Genomic DNA, 15,370 nt, shown 5'->3' with positions numbered 1-15,370 from the left:
AAATCAAGTGGGACGAGCACAACGCGTACCCATTAACCTTGGCAAAATTCTGGTGCCGCTGTTGATGCTTCTATCGCTCCTGCTGCTACTTCAGAGGTGGAGCACCATTACGAGGAAGAGGTTGATCAAAATCAGAACTACGTGCCACCCCCACCAGGTCGTCCTCAGGTATATCATCGCAACGGTAGGGATGCACCACAATATGAGGTACGATATCATGACCATCTTCCTAAACTGAAATTGAATATTCCACCTTTTGAGGGTAGATATGTTCCTGACATATATATTACTTGGGAGTTAGAAACCGAACAACGTTTTACATGTTTACAATATCCTGAGGAGAGACGTGTTCCTGCTGTGTTTGTGCTTTCACTAGCTTCGCATGTGTTTGGTGGTCTGAACATTGTAGATTATATCGGCTGCTTTGAAAGCTGCTATGCCTACTCATTGGGTTCCACTGTATTATCAACGTGAATTACTTCAAAAATTGCAGTGTTTAAGACAAGGAAAAAATTATGTAGAAGAATATTGTTAGGAATTACAAACTGGCATGATTAGATGTGGTATTGTTGAGGAGAATGAAGCTATGCTTGCACGTTTTATGGGTGGGTTAACTAGAGAGATTCAGACCATTCTAGAGTATAAGGAGTATACTAATATCACTCGTTTATTCCATCTTGCTTGTAAAGCTGAACGTGAAGTGCAGGATCGACAGGCATTGGCGCGAACTAACTTCTCTGCAGGTCGATCTTCATTATGGACACCACGTGCATCCTCTACTTCCACTACACCAGCACCTCCATCAGGTGCCACCTCCAGTCGTGATACAAGAAAGCAGGCACAACCACCAGTATCTGCCAAGAGCACACCTGCCGAGCCTGCGCAGAGCTCTTCTTCTTCCATGGCATCAACATGGCACACAAGTGCTATTATTTGTCGTCGTTGTAAGTGAAGAGGACATTTTGCAAGAGAATGCAAATCTCAGCGTGTGATGATTGCTACTGAGGATGGTGGGTATGAGTCTGCTAGTGACTATGATAAGGAGACTTTGGCTCTTATTACACATGAAGAACACGATGGATATGATTCTGATCATGAGACGCAATACATGGCTGCTGAAGATGCTGACAGGTATGAATGTTTAGTTGCTCAACGTGTTTTGAGTGTGCAAATTACACAAGCCAAGCAAAATCAGAGGCATAATTTGTTCCATACAAAGGGAGTTGTGAAGGAACGTTCTGTTCGCGTCATCATAGATGGAGGTAGCTGCAACAACTTGGCTAGCATGGAGATGGTGGAGAAGCTATCTCTCACCACAAGACCACATCCACATCCTTACTACATCCAATGGTTCAACAATAGCGGCAAGATTAAGGTAACACGTACTGTTCGTGTGCATTTTAGTATCTCTACATATGCTGATTATGTTGATTGTGATGTGGTACCCATGCAAGCATGTTCCTTATTACTTGGTAGACCATGGCGATTTGAAAAAAATTCTGTACACCATGGTAGAAATAATCAGTATACTCTTGTTCATAAGGATAGCCATATTACTTTGCTTCCTATGACTCCTGAATCCATTTTGAAAGATGATATTAATAGAGCTAATAAAGCAAAACAGGAGAAAAATAAGAGTGAAAATCAGATTGTGGCAAATGAATTTGAGCAACAAATGAAACCTAATAATAAACCATCTAGTGTTGCTTCTGAAATTAAATTGAAAAGTGCATGTTTACTTGCCACAAAATCTGATATTGATGAGCTAGATTTCAGCAAATCTGTTTGATATGCTTTTGTGTGCAAAGAGGCATTATTTTCATTCGAGGACATGCCTTCCTCTTTGCCCCCTGCAGTAACAAACATTTTGCAGGAGTTCGCTGACGTCTTCCAACAAGACGTGCCACCGGGGTTACCACCTATTCGAGGGATTGAGCATCAAATTGACTTAATTCCCGGTGCATCGCTACCCAACCGTGCACCATACCGGACCAATCCAGAAGAGACGAAGGAGATTGTGCGTCAAGTACAGGAGTTGCTCGACAAAGGTTACATACGCGAATCTCTTAGTCCTTGTGTTGTTCCTATTATACTAGTGCCTAAAACAGATGGTACGTCGCGTATGTGTGTTGATTGTAGAGGCATTAATAATGTTACTATTCGTTATCGTCATCCTATTCCTAGGCTAGATGATATGCTCGATGAATTGAGTGGCTCTACAATTTTCTCCAAAGTTGATTTGCGTAGTGGATACCATCAAATTCATATGAAATTGGGAGATGAATGGAAAATGGCATTTAAAACTAAGTTTGGTTTATATGAGTGGTTAGTCATGCCTTTTGGGTTAACTAATGCACCTAGTACTTCCATTAGACTAATGAACGAAGTTTTACGTGCTTTCATTGGATGATTTGTGGTAGTCTATTTTGATGATATACTGATTTATATCAAATCTTTGAAGGAACATTTGGAACATTTACGTGCTGTTTTTATTGCTCTATGTGATGCACGTTTGTTTGGTAACCTTGGGAAGTGCACCTTCTGCACCGACCGAGTATCTTTTCTTGGATATGTTGTTACTCCACAGGGAATTGAAGTTGATAAAGCCAAGATTGAAGCTATTGAAAGTTGGCCGCAGCCCAAAACGGTCACACAAGTGAGGAGTTTCCTAGGCCTCGCTGGTTTCTATAGGCGTTTTGTGCGAGATTTCAGCACCATTGCTGCACCTCTCAACGAGCTTACAAAGAAGGATGTGCCTTTTGTTTGGGGTACCGCACAGGAAGAAGCCTTCACGGTATTGAAAGATAAGTTGACACATGCTCCTTTACTCCAACTTCCTGATTTTAATAAGACTTTTGAACTTCAATGTGATGCTAGTGGAATTGGATTAGGAGGTGTGTTATTACAAGATGGCAAACCTGTTGCATACTTTTCTGAAAAATTGAGTGGTCCTAGTCTGAACTATTCTACTTATGATAAAGAATTATATGCTCTTGTTCGGACCTTAGAAACATGGCAACATTATTTATGGCCCAAGGAATTTGTTATACATTCTGATCATGAATCTTTGAAACACATTAAAAGTCAAGCAAAACTGAACCGTAGACATGCTAAATGGGTTGAATTCATTGAGACTTTACCTTATGTCATTAAACACAAGAAGGGTAAAGAAAATGTTATTGTTGATGCTTTGTCTCGTCGTTATACTATACTTTCACAACTTGACTTTAAAATATTTGGTTTGGAGACCACCAAAGATCAATATATGCATGATGCTGAATTTAAAGATGTATTGCAGAATTGTAAGGAAGGGAGAACTTGGAACAAGTTCATTCTTAATGATGGATTTGTGTTCCGTGCTAACAAGCTATGCATTCCAGCTAGCTCCGTTCATCTTTTGTTGTTGCGGGAGGCGCATGGAGGAGGACTAATGGGACACTTGGCGTGAATAAGACGGAGGACGTACTTGCTACACATTTCTTTTGGCCAAAGATGAGACGGGATGTTGAGCGTTTTCTTGCTCGCTGCACTACATGTCAAAAAGCTAAGTCATGACTCAATCCTCATGGTTTATATATGCCTTTGCCTGTACCTAGGGTTCCTTGGGAGGATATATCTATGGACTTTGTTTTGGGTTTACCTCGAACAAAGAAGGGGAGGGATAGCATATTTTTTGTCGTGGATAGGTTCTCGAAAATGGCACACTTTATACCATGTCATAAAAGCGATGATGCTGTTAATGTTGCTGATTTGTTCTTTCGTGAAATTATTCGCTTGCATGGTGTGCCAAATACTATTGTTTTAGATCGTGATACTAAATTTCATAGCCACCTTTGGAGATGTTTATGGGCTAAGTTGGGGACTAAACTGCTTTTTAGTACTACCAAACTGATGGACAAACCGAAGTAGTCAATAGAACATTGTCTACTATGGTTAGGGCTGTTTTGAAGAATAATAAGAAAATGTGGGAAGAATTCTTGCCTCATATTGAATTTTCTTATAACCGTTCATTGCATTCTACTACTAAGATGTGCCCTTTTGAAATTGTGTATGGTTTCCTACCTCGTGCACCTATTGATTTGTTGCCTCTTCCATCTTCTGAGAAGGTTAATTTTGATGCTAAAGAACGTGCTGAACTGATTTTAAAAATGCGTGAGTTAACTAAGGAAAACATTGAGTGTATGAATGCTAAATATAAACATGCTGGAGATAAGGGTAGAAAACATGTTGTGTCTGCACCTGGAGATCTTGTTTGGTTACATTTGCGTAAGGATAGATTTCCTAATTTGCGAAAATCAAAGCTAATGCCACGTGTTGATGGTCCTTTTCAGGTGTTAGAGAAAATAAATGATAATGCATATAAACTTGAGCTGCCTGCAGATTTTGGGGTTAGTCCCACTTTTAACATTGCAGATTTGAAGCCTTATTTGGGTGAGGAAGATGATCTTCCGTCGAGGACGACTTCATTTCAAGAAGGGGATGATGATGAAGACATCAATACCATTGTTACACCCACAGCCCCTGTTGCTATACATACTGGACCAATTACTAGAGCTCGCGCACGCCAATTAAATTACCAGGTACTTTTGTTTCTTGATAATGATTATAATGTTCATGAGAATATGATGTTGCCTAAATTGGATACATTTGTTTTGCTTACAAATGAAGGGCCTGGCACGGATAAGAGGGATGAACACTGGAGCAAGACCAAGCATGGAGATGATGACATGCGCAAGGGGATCAAGAACGGAGTTACAAGTGATGATTTCAGGACTTTGAAGCCACCATAAGGAGTGCATGAAGCCTTGGACGAAATATACAAGATGCCACTTCATAAATTTCATCCAGAGGCTATTCTAGGTGCGGCGTCACCTTATTATTGGGCCAGGCCCATGTATTTTCGCAATACTTAAGTATAGGCTGTTTTTAGAGTCCGTATGTGTGGGGAAACAAGAGTTAGGGTTGATTTTAGACCCCTCCTCCAAGGGCCACGAAATTCCCCCCTCTTCCTCCATATATACAGCCCTTAGGGCGTCGTTTAGACTTTGGGTTTTGTTTAGATTAAAAGTTCGCCATAGCTACAACTTCGCGTACTTTGTTTGTGTCCAACGACCAGACCAAGACGTCACAGAACCCCACCTTTGATCAATAAAGCTTTCCTCTTATATTCGCAATATCCAGATTGCAATCTTAGTTTCTTGCTTGTTCTTCGTTTGCCTGCAGGAAATAGACCTTTGTGGTCAGGTTGATCATGCTCCGGCGTGGTCAATAACCTCTCAGAATTGGTTTAGCGATTGCTAAGGCGCGACGTCCTCGCACGTTCGTTGTCGGATCGTCAAAGTCAACTTGCTCCAAAATGATAGCCACCATCTCATTGAAAGACGGGACACCTTTGACTCTATCACCATCACATTAGTGGTTGCTTGAGGAGTGATTTGAGTCTCCTAAGGTGTCTAGGCTACTTAGGGACGGTTGCTTCTTCATCAACCACCACCACCACCATAACTTACGCATAGTTTTGCCCGCCTCACACTCCCGCCACCCCGACCTAACCCAATTTTGTTTGTGTTGTGAGTTGTGTCTCCTAAGGTGTTTTGGCTACTTAGCTACCATGCTTCCAACTCCGACATCATGTATAGTACACCACCTTACCCTCCATTTCCGCATTGCGTACTCCACAACCCATCATTGCATTTCCGCAATCCCTTTGAGCTTCCGCAACCACCACCGCATTCCCGCTACCACCATTTGACATTTGACATTGGACATTTGAGATTTTGAGTTCGCGGTTTTTCCGTTTCCTAAGGTGTTTCGGCTACTTAGGGACGAGTCTCCGTCATCTTGGTATCTCCATCAAGATCACCGCCACTCATCATCGCCAAGGACGGTAACCTCCATATCATCTTGGTATCATGGTATCCCTCCATTGTATATTCCCTTGCCATTGCATTGATAACCCCTAGCCCATTTTGCGTCACTTGCCTATCGAGACTAGCCATTTGAGTATTGCCGGCAACGTTACTTGTGCACATTAGTGATCCGCCCATACATTGCATACATACCATACCATATCATATTGGTATCATATCATCCTTTGTGCCACAAGTTTGTTCCCGTATATACCCAATTGCTATCTTGGTTTGTGCATTTCACATTGTGGCCATATACAAAAAAAGAGAATAAGCTTTTACGCAAAAGAGAAAGAGCAAAGAAGCTTGTAAGATTGTCATAGCATCATACCCAATTGCATATGATTGTCATATCCAATCATCTTGGATCATAGCACCGGAACATCATACATATATATCATACTTGGGATAGAAGTTGTTACATTTTGCATCCTATAGGTTGTGCACAAGTGTCGTATCCGCCTATTGAGCAATCATGCTAGCGTCTCTCTTGAGTTGTGCAACACGAGCGTTTTCCATGGATTCCACATTTTGTGCTCATTCTTGGTTGCACGACCCCATTTATCTATCCATGTGTGTGTTTCCGTGTGCCACATATTGCTATTGGTCTACTTTTTACACTTGTGAATTTGTGAATATCTTTCAACATTATTGACCCTTGCTAACATCTTGCATAAAAATTTTGTTCCACTATCCTCACCAAGCTCCTCCATAAGCTTTAGTTTGTAGGTGTGAGTGAACAAGTCCGGTACCAATTCCACTATTTTTCATCTCACATTGAGTGAAACGAGATAGATCCTCAACTTTGGGAAAAGGTAACTTGGTATTGTTTATCTCATTTCCTACTCACCTCTACTCGAGTCTTGTGATGGATAGGCAAGGCATTTCATCTTCGGTCTATGACAACAACGGCGAGTTCGATGCCATGAATAACTCTACCGATGCCAAGATGCAAGCTCAAATGGATGAGATCAAAGCCCTCATCAATTCCTACAAGCGATCTTCCTCATCTTCGAGAAGACGCTCAAGTACACATGCTTCCAAGATACCATCTCCGGCAAGGTCACATCGGCATCGACACCATCACCAACAAGGACGTGAAGGTCAAGAGCTCAACACCAACAACCGCTCAACGACTTCACCATCTCCCTTGGCATCTTCGCCAAGCGACTTCAAGGCATCTTAGCCTACGGACATACGACATCTTCGCCCACAAGCACCTCAAGAGAAGCTCCCCAAGCTCAAGTCCACAACTTCCACGAGCTACTACGACCTCGACACCGACCACACGATTCCTTTCTATGGGACTCAAGAACCCGACGAGTATCTCGAGTGGGAGCGTTTGATGGACGACTACCTCAACCTACATCAAGTTCCTCCCGAAGATCAAGTGAAGTGCGCCACAAGGAACTTCCACGACTATGTGTCCACATGGTGGCTTCACGCACCTTCGGAGTCCTATGACATGAGTTGGCCCAAGACGAAGAGAGCTTTGCGGCGAGAGTTCGTGCCTCCAACCTACACGGAACAACTTCAACACCAATTGGAGAAAACCATCCAAGGATGCAAGTCCATCGACGAGTACTTCAAGGAGATGAAGATTGCCTTACGACGTGCCGGCGTGGACGTCCCCATTTCAATGAAGTTCCACTTCATGATGGGATTGCACAACGACATCTCCAAGACGATCTTCGTCGAGAACTACAAGTCCCTCGACGACGACAACATTTGTTCTCTCAAGGCAGAACAAGAACTCATGAAGGCCAAGACTTCCTCACCCCAAGCTCACTTCGCGATGACCAAGCTCCATGAGAACGAGCATGAGGCTAGTACCACCACGATGTCCAAGCCCAACGAGCTCCAAGACGATGCTCCCAAGTTCGACTTCACCGCCATCCCTCTTTGTGGGATTGATGATGACGAGTCCTCCATGACTCTTTTTCAAGATGGTGCGGTAGTGACGACTATGACTATGCAGCCAATCAAGGAACATGCTTTGGAGGCGAGCGACATGGTGACGAGAAAGGATGATGCTTCCATCTTAGGAGGTGAGAGTGATGATGTGCCATCTTCGGCCTTCATCCACGGCGACAACAATGAGATGGTTGAGCATGGAATTTTCCCTTCGACCACGGCGACGTATGATGACTTGAGTGACTTGTGCCACCATATTGAGAGTGAGAGTGACTTCACCACTAGCCCCATATATGATGTGTTACCCCAATTCCCATGTGAGGAGAGCCACAAACCCCACCACTTGAGTGAGATGAGTGACTCCACCATACATGAGATTGAGTGCACCTATTTTGAGGGATTGAGTGAACCACCACATAGAGAGAGTGAGATTGTTGATAGGTCATGTGAGGCCACTTTCAACACTAATGACTTGACATGTACCTCTATTGTGTCTTCTCATTTGGTGCTAGGTCCCATATATGATGACGCGCCGATTCACGATGACTATGTCCTCCCGTTGGACAAGACGATGGCCATGGTGGAATATGATGCACCCCGCACATGGTTCCATCAAGATGAAGATGACCACCATTTGGTCTTTACCACCTCACCTACACCATTTGAGTGGAATGAAAATGGTAACATAGTGGACATTCTAGATATTGATTGCTTGCATGATGTTGATCAACCTATTACCATGCTTCATGCTAGTTCGACTTCCCCATGTGATGATTTGCCCATTTATGATGAGTATGATGATTGCCATGTGGAGTCTATTAGTTGTGATGCCATGTTACATAGGATTTCTTGTGACAATTCTCTAGGTCACATCATGTTTGACAACCCGCTTGCCTTGTCATATGCTATGCATGAGATCAACCATATGTCTTATTTGCAATCTCTTCATAGTGACTATGCATGTGCCATTAAAATTAACCCAATTTGCACTTATGGCATAGATGACAAGCCTATGGTTATTGGCATTTGTTTCTCTTGTGATGATATTGACATGCTACCTTTTCATCATTTATCTCATATGCCATGCCATAAGCACCTAGCTTCGGATATGCATTGTTTTGGATGTTCTCCATTTTCTCGATATGATGTTTCCGATATTTCTCATAACAAGACCCCCATAGTCTGAGAACTGATTATATTTTTGCCATGTTCACATGCTTGCAATTGTATTTTCTGATCCCTTTTGGCTCAAGGTCACTAAGGGACTTTTGTTGAGCTCTTTGAGCAGCTCCATGCCATACTTTACTTTGCCATGTTAGGGTCCTGTAGCATATAGTTTTGTTGCTCCGAAGTGTGCTATCTGATCTGAAATTCCAAACAAGTGTTAATTTCACTAAGTCTGAAATCTGTTTACCATATGCATTTTTGCAATGCTTGTTTGAACCTGTTAATGGATGAATTGGCCGTAGCTCAGTGCTAGACTTTTGTTAAGCATCATGAATGCATCCCTGCCATGTATTTTTTTGCCATGTTTGGATGCTGTAGCATGTTCATCTCATTGCATTTAGATGGCTACTTGTTGTAAATCGCAGAACATGGTCATATTTGAATTGCTTGCCATTTCCAAACCGTAACTCCGATTCTGGCGTTCTTTATATCGTTTTCAAGCGATTTCATCTCATCTCTCCAGTGGCACACTTGGATTCCCAAGTTGAGGCCAGATTCTTGCATTCCCTGTCAAATCTTGCATATGCATCCCACATCGCATCCCGCATAGCATACCATCCTTGCATCATATTGTTTGAGCTTTGCACGTGGTTGATTGTGTTCGGTTGCTTGTTTGTCTTGTTTGGGTAGAGCCGGGAGACGAGTTCGCTAACGAGGATCCCGTTGAGTTTGCTTTCGAGGATCCAATCAACTCTGACAACTTTGCAGGCAAGATGATCATACCCTCGAAATCACTACTATCTTTGCTTTGCTGGATGCTCGCTCTTTTGCTATGCCAATGCTATGATGCCTACCACTTGCTTTCAAGCCTCCCAAATTGCCATTTCAAACCTCTAACCCACCATGTCCTAGCAAACCGTTGATTGGCTATGTTACCGCTTTGCTCAGCCCCTCTTATAGCGTTGCTAGTTGCAGGTGAAGATTGGAGACCGTTCCTTGTTGGAACATTTATTTACTTGTTGGGATATCATTATATTATCTTGTTATCTTAATGCATCTATACACTTGGTAAAGGGTGGAAGGCTCGGCCTCTCGCCTAGTGTTTTGTTCCACTCTTGCCGACCTAGTTTTCATCATATCGGTGTTATGTTCCCGGATTTTGCGTTCCTTACGCGGTTGGGTTATAATGGGAACCCCTTGATAGTTCGCCTTGATTAAAGCTTTTCCAGCAATGCCCAACCTTGGTCTTACCATTTGCCACCTAGCCTCTTTTTCCCTTGGGTTTCTGGAGCCCGAGGGTCATCTTATTTAAGCCCCCCCCCCGGGACAGTGCTCCTCTGAGTGTTGGTCCGACTGAGCTGCCTGCGGGGCCACCTCGGGGAAACTTGAGGGTTGGTTTTACTCGTAGCTAGTCTCATCTGAGTGTGCCCTGAGAACGACATATGTGCATCTCCTATCGGGATTTGTCGGCACATTCGGGCAGTGTTGCTGGATTTGTTTTAACCTGTCGAAGTGTCTTGAAGAACCGAGATACCGAGTCTGATCGGAACGTCTCGGGAGGAGGTCTATTCCTTCATTGACCGTGAGAGCTTGTCATGGGCTAAGTTGGGACTCCCCTGCAGGGATTTGAACTTTCGAAAGCCGTGCCCGCGGTTATGGGCAGATGGGAATTTGTTAATGTCCGGTTGTAGATAACTTCAACCTTAACTTAATTAAAATGAATCAACAGTGTGAGTTACCGTGATGGCCTCTTCTCGACGGAGTCCGGGAAGTGGACACGGTGTTGGAGCAATGCTTGCGCAGGTTGTCCTCTTTAGTTATGCGTTCGCGCTTTGCCTCCTCTTCTCGCTCTCTTTTGCGAACAGGATAGCCACCACATATGCTAGTCGCTTGCTGCAGCTCCACCTATAATTACCTTGCCATACCTATTAAGCTTAAATAGTCTTGATCGTGAGGGTGCGAGATTGTTGAGTCCCTGTGGCTCACATATTACTATTACACCAGATGCAGGGCCTGATGATTCCGCTCCAGGTGACGCGCTTGAGCTCAAGTGGGAGTTCGACGAGGACTCTCGACGATACTATGTTTCCTTTCCTGATGATCAGTAGTGGTGCCCAGTTGGGGATGATCGGGACAGTGTCGCATGTTGGGTTATCTTTTATTTTTGGCGCTGTAGTCGGGCCATGAGTGTTTGGATGATGTAATGTTATTTATGTACTTGATTGACGTGGCGAGTGTAAGCCAACTATGTTATCTCCCCTTTTATTATCTATATTACATGGGATGTTGTGAAGATTGCCTGACTTGCGACATATGCCTTCAATGCGACTATGCCTCTAAGTTGTGCCTCGACACGTGGGAGATATAGTCGCATCGAGGGTGTTACAAGTTGGTATCAGAGCCAGGTTCTTTACCTCCAAGTTTTGGGATTCTTTTCAGAAGGCCATGGGCACCAACATCCGCTTCAGCACAGCTTTCCATCCTCAAACTAGCGGTCAAGTCGAGCGTGTTAACCTGATTGTTGAAGATATGCTTAGGGCTTGTGTTATCTCCTTCGGCATGAAGTGGGAGGGTTGTCTTCCTTATGCTGAATTCTCCTACAACAACAGTTTTCAAGCAAGTTCGGGCAAGGCCCCATTTGAAATTCTGTATGGCAGGAAGTGCCGTACCCCTCTCAACTGGTCTGAAACCGGTGAACGTCAGCTTCTTGGAAATGACTTAATCACAGAGGCAGAGAAAATGTGCAAAGTCATTCGAGATAACCTCAAAGCAGCCCAATCCCGTCAGAAGAGCTACTATGATAGTAAGCACCATGATTTGGCTTTCGAGATCGGAGATCATGTATACCTCTGCGTCTCTCCTATGAAAGGTACTCGTCGCTTCGGTATCAAAGGGAAGCTTGCCCCCAGATACGTGGGACCTTTCAAGATTGTCAGCAAGAGAGGCGATCTCGCCTACCAACTCGAGCTTCCTCCAAACTTTGCAAATGTTCATGATGTGTTCCATGTCTCTCAGCTCCGAAAGTGCTTCAAGACTCCTGACCGCACCGTCAACTTCGAGGACATTGAGCTCAAAGAAGATCTCTCTTATCGTGAGCACCCAGTTGCTATTCTTGAAGAGACTGAACGCAAGACTCGCAACAAGTCAATCAAATTCCTCAAAGTCAAGTGGTCACACCATTCTGACTGTGAAGCTACCTGGGAACGCGAGGATCACCTCCGTCCTGAGTACCCGGCGTTCTTTCAGTCCTAGATCTCGGGACGAGATCCTTTCGTAGTGGTGGAGTGTTGTAACACCCCGGATGTAACTTACCCTATATGTACTCCAACTCTTGCCATTTCCGGCCTTAAGTTATTTTATTTTCTGGGGTTTGGGTTTTTGTCTCCGTGTGTTTTTGTCGTTGTCATGCATCTCATATCATGTCATCATGTGCATTGCATTTGCATACGTGTTCATCTCATGCATTCGAGCATTTTCCCCATTGTCCGTTTTGCATTCCGGCGCTCCGTTCTCCTCCGGTGGTCATTTCTACCTTTCTTTCATGTGTGGGGATTAAACATTTCCGGATTGGACCGAGACTTGCCAAGCAGCCTTGGTTTACTACTGGTAGACCGCCTGTCAAGTTTCGTACCATTTGGACTTCGTTTGATACTCCAACGGTTAACCGAGGGACTGAAAAGGCCTCGTGTGTGTTGCAGCCCAACACCCCTCCAATTTGGCCCAAAACCCACCAAAACCTTCTCCATCACCTAGATCGTTTGATCACGATCGCGTGGCCGAAAACCGCACCTCATTTGGACTCTCCTAGCTCCCTCTACCTCTATATAAAGACCCCTCCCGAAATTCGCGGATCTCCTCTCTCCCTAACCCTAAAAAAATCCCCTCGCGCCGCCGCCGGACATGTCCGTCCTGGGCGGACGAAGTCGCGCCGCCACCCCGCACCAGTGGCGTAGTGCCACGTGGTGCCTCAACGCCCCCGCGCCGCCGGCCCGGGCAGGCCCTTCGCCAGCCCCCGAGGCCCGCGCGCTAGCGCCGCCCACCCGGCTCGCCCCGCCGCCTTGCTCCTCCTCGCCGGTGCCCGGAGCCCGCGCCGGCCACCGCCTCCTCGCCATGGTCGCCGCTCCGCCGCCGTGCTCCGCCTCGCTGACCTTGGCCGCCGCGCGGAGTCGCCGCGGCCATCGCCGGCCCGCGTCGCCCCGCGGCTTCCTCCACGCCGCCGCCTCCTCTCCGTCCTTCCTCCGGCCGGCCATCGCAGCCACGACCTCCAGCGAGCTTCATCTCTGGCGGTGAAGAGTGATTCCGGTGGACATCGAAATCCGTGCCAGATCTGAGATCTAAATCTCGAGGGTTGACTTTTTTGCCCGAAACCCTAGCTCATATGCTCCTGTTCATTGCATCGTAACTCCGCATCCGTAGCTCCGTTTTTGGCATACAGCATATCAAAATGTTCGCCTCAGAGAGCACATCATTTCATCTCATTGCATCATTTTCATTTGAGTTCATCTTGATGCCCGAAATGCTGTTAGAAGAGGGCTACTTGAGATAATTGTCAGATCTGCTGCTCCATTTAGCTATTTGTCATTTTTGCCATGATTATTGTGTGCATGATATGCCCATGAGCTCTACATATATTTTGTTAAGGGTTTTGCCATCTTTCCAGAGGTGCAACCCATGTATTTTTGTGATGTGTGTGGTGACTAGCACAAGCTTGCAAAGTGAGGCACTTGGTAATGCTGATTTCAGGGACTTAGCATTTCCACCAAGTCCTTGAGCTGTTTATCTCATATGGCCATGTGTTCATGTTGTTTCCTAGTGATCCGTGCCTCTTTTGAGGATAATCAGTAAGGATGTTTTGTTAATCTTGTAGTGCTCTATCCATCCATGTCTTTGTTTGCAATTATGGAGCACCCTAGCTTGAGTCAATCGAGCTCTACTTTTGCTACTTCGTGAATCTGGGCAGATTGTCTACTTGTTAGCGATTTTGCCGAGGATGTTGTAGTTGATCCGTGCATGCTATGATATTGTTCTTGCCATGTCTAGCTTGCATTTTGTGTATTCTTGATGGATGTATACTTAGTTTATCATGACATGCTCTGTAGTGAGTGCATCGAGCTCGTAAACATGCCTACTTGATATCTGTTTTTAGCATGCTCCAGTTTTCACTAAGTCTGAGAACTGATTATGTTTTTGCCATGTTCACATGCTTGCAATTGTACTTTCTGATCCCTTTTGGCTCAAGGTCACTAAGGGACTTTTGTTGAGATCTTTGAGTAGCTCCATGCCATACTTTAATTTGCCATGTTCGGGTCCTGTAGCATATAGTTTTGTTGCTCCGGAGTGTGCTATCTGATCTGAAATTCCAGACAAGTGTGCTATCTGATCTGATCTGAAATCTGTTTACCATATGCATTTTTGCCATGCTTGTTTGAACCTGTTAATGGATGAATTGGCCGTAGCTCAGTGCTAGACTTTTGTTAAGCATCATGAATGCATCCCTCCCATGTATTTTGTTGCCATGTTTGAATGCTGTAGCATGTTCATCTCATTGCATTTAGATGGCTACTTGCTGTAAATCGCAAAACGTGGTCATATTTGAATTGCTTGCCATTTCCAAACCGTAACTCCGATTCCGGCGTTCTTTATATCGTTTTCAAGCGATTTCATCTCATCTCTCAAGTGGCACACTTGGATTCCCAAGTTGAGGCTAGATTCTTGCATTCCCTGTCAAATCTTGCATATGCATCCCGCATCGCATCCCGCATAGCATAGCATCCTTGCATCATATTGTTTGAGCTTTGCACGTGGTTGATTGTGTTCCGTTTGCTTGTTTGTCTTGTTTGGGTAGAGCCGGGAGACGAGTTCGCTAGCGAGGAGCCCGTTGAGTTTGCTTTCGAGGATCCAGTCAACTCTGACAACTTTGCAGGCAAGATGATCATACCCTCGAAATCACTACTATCTTTGCTTTGCTAGATGCTCGCTCTTTTGCTATGCCAATGCTACGATGCCTACCACTTTCTTTCAAGCCTCCCAAATTGCCATGTCAAACCTCTAACCCACCATGTCCTAGCAAACCGTTGATTGGCTATGTTACCGCTTTGCTCAGCCCCTCTTATAGCGTTGCTAGTTGCAGGTGAAGATTGGAGACCGTTCCTTGTTGGAACATTTATTTACTTGTTGGGATATCATTATATTATCTTGTTATCTTAATGCATCTATACACTTGGTAAAGGGTGGAAGGCTCAGCCTCTCGCCTAGTGTTTTGTTCCACTCTTGCCGCCCTAGTTTCCGTCATATCGGTGTTATGTTCCCGGATTTTGCGTTCCTTACGCGGTTGGGTTATAATGGGAACCCCTTGATAGTTCGCCTTGATTAAAGCTTTT

The 15,370-nt window shown here is 44.7% G+C and overlaps 1 pseudogene; it reads left to right on the top strand.

Moving 5' to 3' along the window:
• The first annotated feature begins 991 nt into the window (after positions 1-991).
• On the top strand, positions 992-9,084 carry LOC147975540 (uncharacterized; annotated as a pseudogene).
• Positions 9,085-15,370: the final 6,286 nt, after the last annotated feature.

The sequence above is a fragment of the Triticum urartu genome, chromosome 4A (assembly GCF_056163025.1).
Source record: "Triticum urartu cultivar PI428250 chromosome 4A, HENAU_Tu73, whole genome shotgun sequence".
NCBI classification, from domain to species: Eukaryota; Viridiplantae; Streptophyta; class Magnoliopsida; order Poales; family Poaceae; genus Triticum; species Triticum urartu.
This window is presented reverse-complemented; position numbering and strand designations above follow the sequence as displayed.